General features: G+C 40.6%; 1 protein-coding gene across 1 annotated transcript in view; it reads right to left on the reverse strand.

The window, feature by feature from the left end:
- Positions 1-478: 478 nt before the first annotated feature.
- LOC135112402 (fibrocystin-L-like) overlaps positions 479-11,007 on the reverse strand; it is a 126,578-nt gene continuing 116,049 nt past the window's right edge. The window contains exon 31 of the transcript XR_010274345.1: positions 479-573. The gene's annotated coding sequence lies outside the window, so the exon portion shown is untranslated. The remainder of the gene's footprint in view (positions 574-11,007) is intronic.

Genomic DNA, 11,007 nt, shown 5'->3' on the forward strand with positions numbered 1-11,007 from the left:
TGACCCTGCACGCCCTTTTCTGCACACTCTCTAGCTGTAGCTGTTGAGTGTGTGTGTGGGAGGAGGACCACGCTGGGGAGGCGTACATGAGTTTGGGGAGGATGAAGGTGAGGTACACCCCCCTTAACTCATCTGTCGGCGTCCCCAGCGACCTGAGTCTGCGCAGCATGTACAGCTGTAGGTAGCTGATCTCACGGTGCTGGCGACATGCTGCTTCCAGGTCAGCTGGTCGTCCACCGTGACTCCGAGAAGCTTGGCACATTGGACCACCTGGAGGGGGTGAGGGCCCACTGTGAGCCGGGGAGGGGGCACTGGTACAGAGGAGGTACAGAAATGCATCACCACAGTTTTGCTGTGGTTGATGGTCATCCTGCTCTCCTCTGTCCACGTCTGCAGTCGCTCCAGAATTGCTTGCAGTGGCGAGTAGTCCGGGTTCTTGTTGGAAACTGGGACGCCCACGGTGCAGTCGTCCACATACTTCCAGCGATGGGGGGTGTCAGTGAGGGCGTCGTTGATGAGGAGGAGGAAGCATAGAGGACCCATCTTGGTCCCCTGGGGGACTCCACATGTCAGCTGTTGGAAATTAGAGACAGAGCCCTGATAGCGAACGGCCTGACGTCTCCCTGTGAGGAAGTCGGCTAGCCACGCTATCAGATTAGGAGGGAGACCCAGACTTACTGCCTTGCTGATGACAACAGTGTGATCAACTAGATCAAAGGCTTTTTTGAAGTCGACAAAAGCAACAGCTAGAGAGGTGTTTCGCTTGTCCAGGTGGCTGTGGATGAATTCAAGGAAGCTGGTCAGGTAATGTGAGGTGGAGGTGGCTTTAATATTTCCGAATTGTCTGATATCCACGGTGTTACAAATGTGTGTGTGTGTGTGTGTGTGTGTGTGTGTGTGTGTGTGTGTGTGTGTGTGTGTATCATGTTTAAATATTTAAATAAGTACATAGGCACTATTACAATGACATCAGTGTAAGACCAGCAGAGGAGCGCCGCTGTCTTTCCGTAGAGAGCAGTGAACACGTTGCCGCCACGCCGTGTCCCGCCAGTACAAATCTCATAAAACTCTGCGGGGTTTTCTATCTAATGACGGAGGACACGGCTTCATGAGTAATCCTTACTTAAAAATATGATTAAATCTTCTCCTACACAATACGATTCCTATCTTATTTTTGCAAGAGACACGATGTAATACCTCCAGTAACAATGCTGATGCTGTACAGGACAGAAAAAACAGAACAATTTCTCACAACTACTCAGGCAGTGAAACAGGAAGCAGTAAAACAAAGAGGGCGCAGACCAATTTTAAAACTAAAAAAGAAAACCTTTCCAGTCGAGACACAAACACACCTACACACTTTCATCACAACGCAACACCTTTCAACGAGAAAAAAAATAAATAAATGAAATAAAATACTATACGCGGCGAGGCGAGGCACGAAGGGAAAAACAACACACAAACATTAATGTTTATATCCACTCACGCAACCACCTTGTACAGTGGGAGTGCCGGTAGCAGCAGCAGCAGCAGCAGCAGCAGTAGTAGTAGTAGCAGTAGGAAGAAGGAAGAACAAGAGGAAGAAGAAGAGGAAGAAGGAAAAGAAGAAAAAAAAAGAGAATGAAAGAACAAGAGCGTGAAAGAAGAGGAAGAAGGAAAAAAAAAAGAAGAAGAGGAAGAAGAAACATCACCAACAGCACCACCACCACAACCACCACTACCGTCATCAATAACAGCAACAACAACAACAACAAAGCCTTCCCATCACCACCAAATTCACTTTTTAAAGGAGAGGGAAAGGGAGACAAGGCCACTCCCCGGATTTTGGCGCTAAGGGACCAATATTTCTGACCGAGACAAAACGATGAAGGATGAACGGAAGGCGGCGAAGAAGAGGATAAAAAAAATAAAGGAAAAAGGGAGGGAAGGGCGAAACATTGAGACGAGGAGGAAGAAGAGGAGGAGGAAGAGGAGGTGGAGGGTAAAAAGGAAACTGAGGAAGGAAGAACACAAAGCTGCGAGGAAAAAACTAAGGTGGTGTTCTCAGTGGGTGGTGCGTGACATCCCTCACTCAGGCAGGCAGGAACACTGAGACACCAGGGATTCCACACCTTACCTTCCCTTGCCTCCTCGCTTGTTAACCCGAGGGATAAGTATTAACAGTATTCTCATAACAATAAACCATGCTCAAGAGTGTTTCTCCTGTTCATAATGTTGAAATATTTTCAGCCTGTCACTAGAGCCGTAATATATATATATATATATATATATATATATATATATATATATATATATATATATATATATATATATATATATATATATATATATATATATATATATATATATATATATATATATATATATATATGAATTACTTCAACAAGAGCCTTTTAAGTGTAGTGGAGGTGCGGCGCAGAAATGTTTGAGAGTACAGGCCTTAGTGCTCATCGTCTCACACTTGCTGACTGATTCCTGCTCAACTTCACCACGTCCCCGGCATCACGACCCTTGCAACACGCCTCCTCCTTCACCTTTCCCTCTTCCTGCCCCCTCCTCCCTTCTCACTCCTGTCACCCCCCTTCAAGATACATCCGAGATACAGCAATACATGTAACAGTGATTTATGCAGACGTCTGAAGCACTGAAACACTGAAACATTGAAGAAGCAAGTTGAAAGATCTGGTGAAATAATGAAAAGGAAAGAGTTAACGAGTTAGTGAGGTGGTTAGCCTGCTCTGCGCGACTCGGTGTGAGCAGACGTCGTCACTGAACAGCTGAGCGGGGGAGGGAGGGAGGCAGGGGGGGAGGGAGCAAGATGGAGTTTGTTGTTTTAAAATATAGGTAGCAAGTTATTGTTATTTTGTTTATTTATAGAAATGAAAATGAGTGAACGTAACGATGAAAGACCAAGAAATAGAAGGAGAAGAACGCAGAGGAGGAGGAGACAAGAGAAAGATGACAATAATTCAGTAGGAAAACTTCAACTGGAGCTGTTCCTACCGGCCGCCACTACTTACTTGCCTGGCTGAAAGTGCACGGTTACTTCACCTCACCTCACCACACTCACCTCAGTCAGCCTGCCAGCACCTCACTCGTGTCCTCGCCTTCACGCCACCACTAAAGTCACTTCCCACACGCAGCACAGACCAGTACTTCTCTTGCAACACTCTCGCTCTTCCTCTTCCTGACACTCTGCACCCTCCACTCCCTTCCTCTACCCTCCCTCCACCAGCGCTCCCTCCCTCCACCAGTTTTCTAGTTCCGTGTTATATTTCAGTGAATAAAGGAGCTCTACTCGACTCTATCTTTGGCTAACAGACGAATCACTTACACACACACACACACACACACACAGGTGAGTCATGAGCTGGTTTGTTTGTTTCGGTTAAGATGATTGATAAACAGTGAGGGAGAAAGAGAGTGAGAGGGAGAGGTGTTGTGTTCAGTGTATCCGTTAGGTTATTTTTATTTTGCAGAGTTGTAGGTGTGTGTGTGTGTGTGTGTGTGTGTGTGTGTGTGATGGAGGATGATAAAAATGTCAAGCTTTGGGTAACAGAAAACGTAAAAAATGTGTTAGTTTATAATTTTACTCAATATAATCTCTAGTCAGAATCACTAACATATTTTTTTTTTTCATGTATTAGAGAAAAAAAATCGCTCAAAACAAAAAAAAAAAAGTAAATAAATGAATATAATAAAACCGAATAAGGCAATTAAAGAAAAGAAAATAGGTAAATATAAAAATAATAATAATAATAATAAATGAATAAATAAACGCTTCCTTCTATGTCGTACTTTAAAAGAAAACGGGAGAATGAAAAGAGGCAAGCCAATTAATTTTTTTTTTTTCGAGGTGTCTTCTTCCTCTTTTGAAACAGCTCAAGTCGTAAGCAGGATAAAATAGAGAAACACAAGAGAACTGCAGACTTTACGAGTAGAAAAGAAAAGAAAAGAAGAGAGAGAGAGAGAGAGGAGAGAGAGAGAGAGAGAGAGAGAGAGAGAGAGAGAGAGAGAGAGAGAGAGAGAGAGTCCTACCCTAACTTACATTAAAAGCGCTGTACAAAACACGAAGACGCCTAGAGAGAGAGAGAGAGAGAGAGAGAGAGAGAGAGAGAGAGAGAGAGAGAGAGAGAGAGAGAGAGAGAGAGAATGTCCTAACGTAAAATAATCAAATACAGATGAGGGTTGTAGAGATAAACAGTAGAAGGGATGAGAGAGAAACCTAATGTAACCTGAGAGAAGCCTAATGTAACCTGACATAAACACTCATATTTCCTCTGTGGACTAATGGCGAGGCGAGGAAGGTGTGTGTGGATTTGAAATGAAGTGAAAGACGAGTGATTTGAAAGTGGTGTCTCAAGTGTGGCTGTTCTTTTTGTTACTTGGAATGGAAGAAAGGGACGTGAGGCTTTACATTATATGAAAAGAAAGTTGACATTAAGTAATTGGAAGTGTTAGTGACTTTTGGAGGAGTTATTAATGTTAAGGGCAAGAAGGTACGAGAAATACAGGTTAAGTCAAAAGGAAAGTTAAAATAATAAAAAAAAATTAACGAGGATAATTTCATGAGATCGGAAGAGAAGGAAATTAATTTTAAATGTCATGAAAAGAAAGTTGAGATTAATTGGAAATGTTAGTGACTTTTGGAAGAGTTATCAATATAAAGATATAAAGTTAAAGTCAAATGAAAATCATATTAATATAAGCTAAAATTAACTAATGTAATTTTCAGAGATTATTTATAGACTATTATTTATCCTCAAGTTTCACAAAATAGACTAAGCTGATTCAAATTTTCAAAAGTTTACGACATAATTTCAAGAGACCACGGAACAAAAGGAGTAAGATAAATTTCAACCTGTTTATATTTGCTCACTAAAGCCCTCTAGGAATACCGAATTGAGATATGAAGCGTCACATTGCCATTCACACTCAAACAATTAAGGAAAGGAAGTTAAGGATGCAGACAATAAATTAAGCAAAAGGAAAGTTATTAAAAAGTGTAAATTTTTAGCTGGTTTTCTCTCTTCTTGGATTACTACTAATGAAAGATACGTGCAATTCAGTGAAGGAAGCGACAATTTATTAAAAACCTGGATTTTTGCTTATTTAGTTTTTCTATGTATGCATGAGCAGATAATGACACGTGAGTAAGAGAAAAAAAAACATGGAATAAACTGTGGATAAAAAAAATACGTGAATACTAAAAAAAAAAAAAGGAAAAAAAAAATAAGCAATGGCAAAACCAGTGAGGGAAAAAAATATACCTAAAAAAAGTAAAAAAATCTAGTTATAACATACGCAGTTAATAATAATAATAATAATAATAATAATAATAATAATAATAATAATAATAACACATGTTGAGAAAGGAAAGGAAAATAATACCAACAGCGAATAACACAAACACTTAATAATACGTGAAGAAGAAATAATAAACTACCAGGAATACCATAAAGAGCAAAGAGAAATATACATGAAAGGAGGAAGACAATATGAGGTAGGATGACTGACACAGACAGTTACTTGGCCAGGAAGTGAGTGTGTGGGAGTGCGTGAAATGACAGAAAGGAATGCCCAGAAAGGACGAAAGTAAATACCCTATGATTTTTATTCCTTCCTCACAGTGATGATAAGTAAAGGTGAGAACAAATGAAATTCAGAGAGAGAGAGAGAGAGAGAGAGAGAGAGAGAGAGAGAGAGAGAGACTCCACTGAATAACAAACTGATATGAACACACACACACACACACACACACACACACACACACACACACACACACACACACACACATACATACACACACACACACATACACACACAGAGAGAGAGAGAGAGAGAGAGAGAGAGAGAGAGAGAGAGAGAGAGAGAGAGAGAGAGAGAGAGAGAGAGAGAGAGAGAGAGAGAGAGAGAGAGAGAGAGAGAGAGAGAGAGAGAGAGAGAGAGAGAGAGAACATTAGATAACTCCTAAATATAATCATACAATCGTTGTGTATTTAAGAGCGCCGGTAGGTAAAGGATTTAAAGAATAGAAATTTGAAAGAGAGGGAAAAGTGTTCGATCCAATTATAGACAGACATATTGCGTGGGACACTGTTTTCCATTTTTTGTCCTTTGAGGGGAGAGGGGAGAGCTGGAAATGGGAAGAGGTAGGTAGTAGGAAGAGAGGTGAGGGGAGAGATGGATAGAAAAGGTTAGTAGCAGGATAGGGGAGGGTATGGGAGAGAGATGAGGGGAAGAGCTGGATACAGGAGAATGTAGGTAGTACGAGAAGTGGGGAGGGGACATGGGAGAGGAGAGGGGTAGGCAGGAACAGTGACAGGGGACATAGGGGAGGGGAGAGCTGGAGTTGAAGAGAGGTGAGGGGAGAGCTGAGTCGTGGACAGTGGTAAGGCGGCGAGGTGAGGGGAAGAGGGTGATGGGGAGAGGGGAAGGACTGAGGGGAGCGCTGTGGCTGGTACGGACAGAAGAGAGGGGAAGAAATGCAAGATAAAAACTCGTACAATGCTCAGATGTCAGCGCCAGCGATACTTGTGAGGGAAGGTATTGGCACCCGTGGCTGCGTCCACTGGCCCTCTGGCACTCCCGCTGCCACGCTCCAGGCCAGCAAAACATTCCGTGCCTCATGCGTTACGGCGTGAATTTATGTACCTCAGCCTAAATAAGAAGCAAATTAAATAAAAGGAAATCAAAAGAGAAAGTATCATAAAAATCTGAGTAACAATAAGCAACAAGTCATAATGATGGGTAGGTTAAGTTAGGTTAGGTTAGGATAAGTTAGGTTAGGTTAGATTAAGTTAGGATGATTAGGTTAGGTTAGGTTAGGTTAATTAAGGTCAGGTAGGTTAAGTTAAGTTAGGATATTTTAGGTTAAGTTAGGTTGGTTAGGTTAGGTTACGTTAATTAAGGTCAGGTAGGTTAAGTTAGATTAAGATACGTTAGGTTAGGTTAAATTAAGTTGGTTAGGTTAGGTTAATTAGGGTGAGGTCAGGTCAGCTCAGGTCAGGTTTGGTTATGTTAGGTTGGGTTAATTTATGTTAAATCAGGATAGTTTGTGTCAGTTTAGTTTATATTAAGTTAGATTAGATCAGGATAGTTTAGTTTTGTTCAGTTCAGGTTAGGTTAATTTAAAAACGTCATCGATAAACTGAACACAAATCTTCACTCGGCACGCCTGAGTCTCGCTGATCGCCTGTCGTGAGCGGCAAGGCGAAGCAAAAGCCGACCATTATGAATTTCAATGAGAAATTAAGGAAACACGAATCCCGTTTTACCGATAAGCAAAGGAACCCTCATTGCAATTCATGTTTGTTTCCTTAGTGTTGATACCTTCCCCTCTCCCTCTCCCCCCTTCTCTCTCTCTCTCTCTCTCTCTCTCTCTCTCTCTCTCTCTCTCTCTCTCTCTCTCTCTCTCTCTCTCTCTCTCTCTCTCTCTCACTTCCTCTCCTCTAAATCCTTTTCTTCTTCCATCCGTCTTTTCTTTTCACTGATTATTTTCCTTCGTCTCCCCTCTGTGTCATTCCCTCCTTCCCTCCTTCCTTTTATTCGCCTCTTTTTCCTCCTACCTTTTTAACTTTTCTTTCATTCCTCTCTCCATCTTTCTCTTCCTCCTTCCGGCCTTTGTTCTCATCACTAATTCCTTTCCTTATTACCTTCTTTCTTTTCCCTCCGTCTCATTCTCTCCTTTCCTCCTTTCTTTCATTTGACTTTTTTTCTCTTTCCTCCATTCCTTTCCAACTTACTTTTCATTTCTCTCATTCCATCATCCTTCCCTAATTACTTCCTTCATCTCCCTTCCTTCCTTCGTTCCTACCCTCCATCTTCATTCCTTCCTTCATTTCTACCTCCACTTTCCTCTTTCTCCTTCCTTCCCGTGTTTTCTCCTCCTCCTCCTCCTCCTCTTTCCTCCTCCTCTCGCTTCGTTTCACGCAACATCTGGTGAAGTAAGAGCAGAGGAAGACTCTCTCTCTCTCTCTCTCTCTCTTTCTCTCTCTCTCTCTCTCTCTCTCTCTCTCTCTCTCTCTCTCTCTCTCTCTCTCTCTCTCTCTCTCTCTCTCTCTCTCTCTCTGTGTGTGTGTGTGTGTGTGTGTGTGTGTGTGTGTGTGTGTGTGTGTGTGTGTGTGTGTGTGTGTGTGTGTGTGTGTGTGTGTGTGTGTGTGTGTGTGTGTGTGTGTACCTTCATGAGTTTTAAAGTTTCTATTTAAGTGAAGTTAAGTTGAGTAAAGAACAATTGCAGTTTTCAAAGGAATTAACTTAACGTTTGATATCAAAGTTTAAGAAAGAAACAAAGGCACTGAAGTTTTAAAGTACAGTACGCGACGGTGGAAAAGTTTTTTTTCTCTATCTTACTTTATTTTGCCTTTATTGTTCTTCCCATTAAATGTTAAAATAGTGATGAAAGTACGGTGTGCTCTCTCTCTCTCTCTCTCTCTCTCTCTCTCTCTCTCTCTCTCTCTCTCTCTCATCAGTCTATTTGTCTGTCAATATATCTATTTATTTATCTATTTGCTACTACTACTACTACTACTACTACGAGAGAGAGAGAGAGAGAGAGAGAGAGAGAGAGAGAGAGAGAGAGAGAGAGAGAGAGAGAGAGAGAGAGAGAGAGAGAGAGAGAGAGAGAGAGAGAGAGAGAGAGAGAGAGAGAGAGAGAGAGAGAGAGAGAGAGAGAGAGAGAGAGAAAGAGAGAGGGAGAGAGAGAGAGAGAGTAATAATAATAATAATAATAATAATAATAATAATAATAATAATAATAATAATAATAATAATAATAGATAATAATTTTATATTTCCATGTAACATGGTTATTCTTAGTTATTCTTAAATAAGGTGCAAAATAAAAAAAATAAAAAAAAGAACGAGGTGCCTAAAATAAAAAGACCTACCTAAGATACAAGATGATCTAAGATAAAAATATTTCAATTTAGATTTAAAGGTTTGCAGGCTCCCCGAGTTGTTGATAGAAGAGGGCAGATTGTTTCAAAGTTTGTGCCCTGACACAGCAGTGGCCCTCACCCCTGAGTCAGTGCTGGCTTTGGGTGTGTACAAGTCACTGAGCTGCCTTGTTGTGCTGCTTGTTTTTTCCATGACACTGGGAAATTTCATGTGCCATTCAGGATATAATCCATATACAACTTTATACATTGTTGTACATTTTTCAAAAGTGTGCTTGTCTTTTACTGTCATCCATTGTAGATCTCTAAATACGGGAGTGACGTAATCATATTTTCTGCGCCTCCCAGTAGCTACTTTAGCTGCTAGATTTTGCAGTTTTTGTATGTTTAGAAGCAGAGTTTTATTTGTGGAGCCCCACATCCTAATGCAGTAATTTATTAGGCTGAGCACCACAGACTCTACAATTAATACCATACTTGGTTTATAAAAATTGTCACTCATTCTGTTGCTATGCATCAGTATTCCCATGATTTTTTTATAAAGCTCGGTGATGTGTACATGGAGAAGCATGTATCTGTGGAAATAAACGGCCAGGTTCTTCACATGCGTCACCGGGTGGATATGGTTGCCTTCACAGTTAATGAATGTGTTTGGGGGAATACATAATAGAATTTGCCTATTGCCAATAAAGATACATTGTGTTTTCTTTAGATTTAGCATAAGACCATTACTAAGAAAATACTGCTTCACATTGTGTAGTGTGTCTTCAATTTTAGAGATGAGGTCCCTGAGATTATTGACAGTGTCAGCCTGTACAAACTGGGTATCATCAGCGCACTGGATTAGTGAGCACACGTTTAATTTGTCGTCCAGGTAATTAACGTAAATCGAGAACAGGATGGAGCCTAGCACTGAGCCTTGTGGAACCTCGTAGTCTACATTTAGATATTAGACTGTGTTGCTCAAGCGTACCGACTGTGTTCTGTCTTTCATGTAACTGTTAAACCAGACGTTATCTGTATTGAGTTTAATGCATTTACTTAGAAGAGTCTCGTGGCTAACACTGTCAAAGGCTTTCGACAGATCACACAAAGTCAAAATTATTACTTTCTTTTGGTCCATGCTGTCACATATTTTATCAGTGATAGTAGAGAGAGCAGTTTCTGTTGATAGTTTTGGCCAAAATCCGTGTTGTGTGTTAGATATCAAGTGATTAAGTTCCAGAAATTTAATTACCTGATTAGCAAGTACTTTTTCTAATATTTTAGAGACAATGGATAAGAGTGAAATTGACCGAAAATTGCTTGAGTCGCTAGAGTCTCCGCTCTTAAAAATGGGGATTATAAAGTCATGTTTCCAGGCTGTGGGAAAGACGTCTTTAACTACTGAGGTAGTGATTATTCAAGTAATATGCGAGGCTATTATAGAAAGAGCATCCTTTATAAATTTCTTGGGAATGCCATCACTGCAAACAGAACTGGTTTCGTTCATGTCTTTTATCATGAGGATAACAGTGTCAGTGTCTGCTGGTTGAGGCCTGAGGGTGCTGTCCTCACCACTCATCCCAGAGGCTACATTCTCACAGATAGAATATTGCACATTTTCACAGTGGATAAGTTCCTGAGTTTTAGTATATGAATTCTTACCAACATTAGCAAAATAAGAATTAAATTCCTTGGCTTTGTCGAGTACATTATCAAAATTAGAGGTAATGGAAATGTTTTTAGTGTTAGGGACTGTTTTTGTAATAGTTTTCCATGTTTTTTGAAATGCTGCCTTTATTGTTGAGGAAGTCATCGTGATAATATTTTGCTTTGCACTCACCAATGATGGTTTTAACTGGTTTGTTTTCCTGTTTGTATTGCTGTTGCAGATGAGCGTTATGCCCATCGTATTTTAGTTTTGTTCGAGTAATATTTCCAATATTCATAGCTTCCTGGATTGAGTTGCTCGTCCATGGTGCAAATGGTCTTGTGATTTCTTTAGTAACAAGGGGCACATTCGTTTAAACAGTTAATAAAATTTGCGTAAAAAATATCTACATGTGTATTTACGTTGTCTGTACTTAAAACCATATAAAATTGTGCGTCTTCTGAAGAAGCCTAAAAC

Source organism: Scylla paramamosain, chromosome 23 (genome assembly GCF_035594125.1).
Source record: "Scylla paramamosain isolate STU-SP2022 chromosome 23, ASM3559412v1, whole genome shotgun sequence".
Taxonomy (NCBI): Eukaryota; Metazoa; Arthropoda; class Malacostraca; order Decapoda; family Portunidae; genus Scylla; species Scylla paramamosain.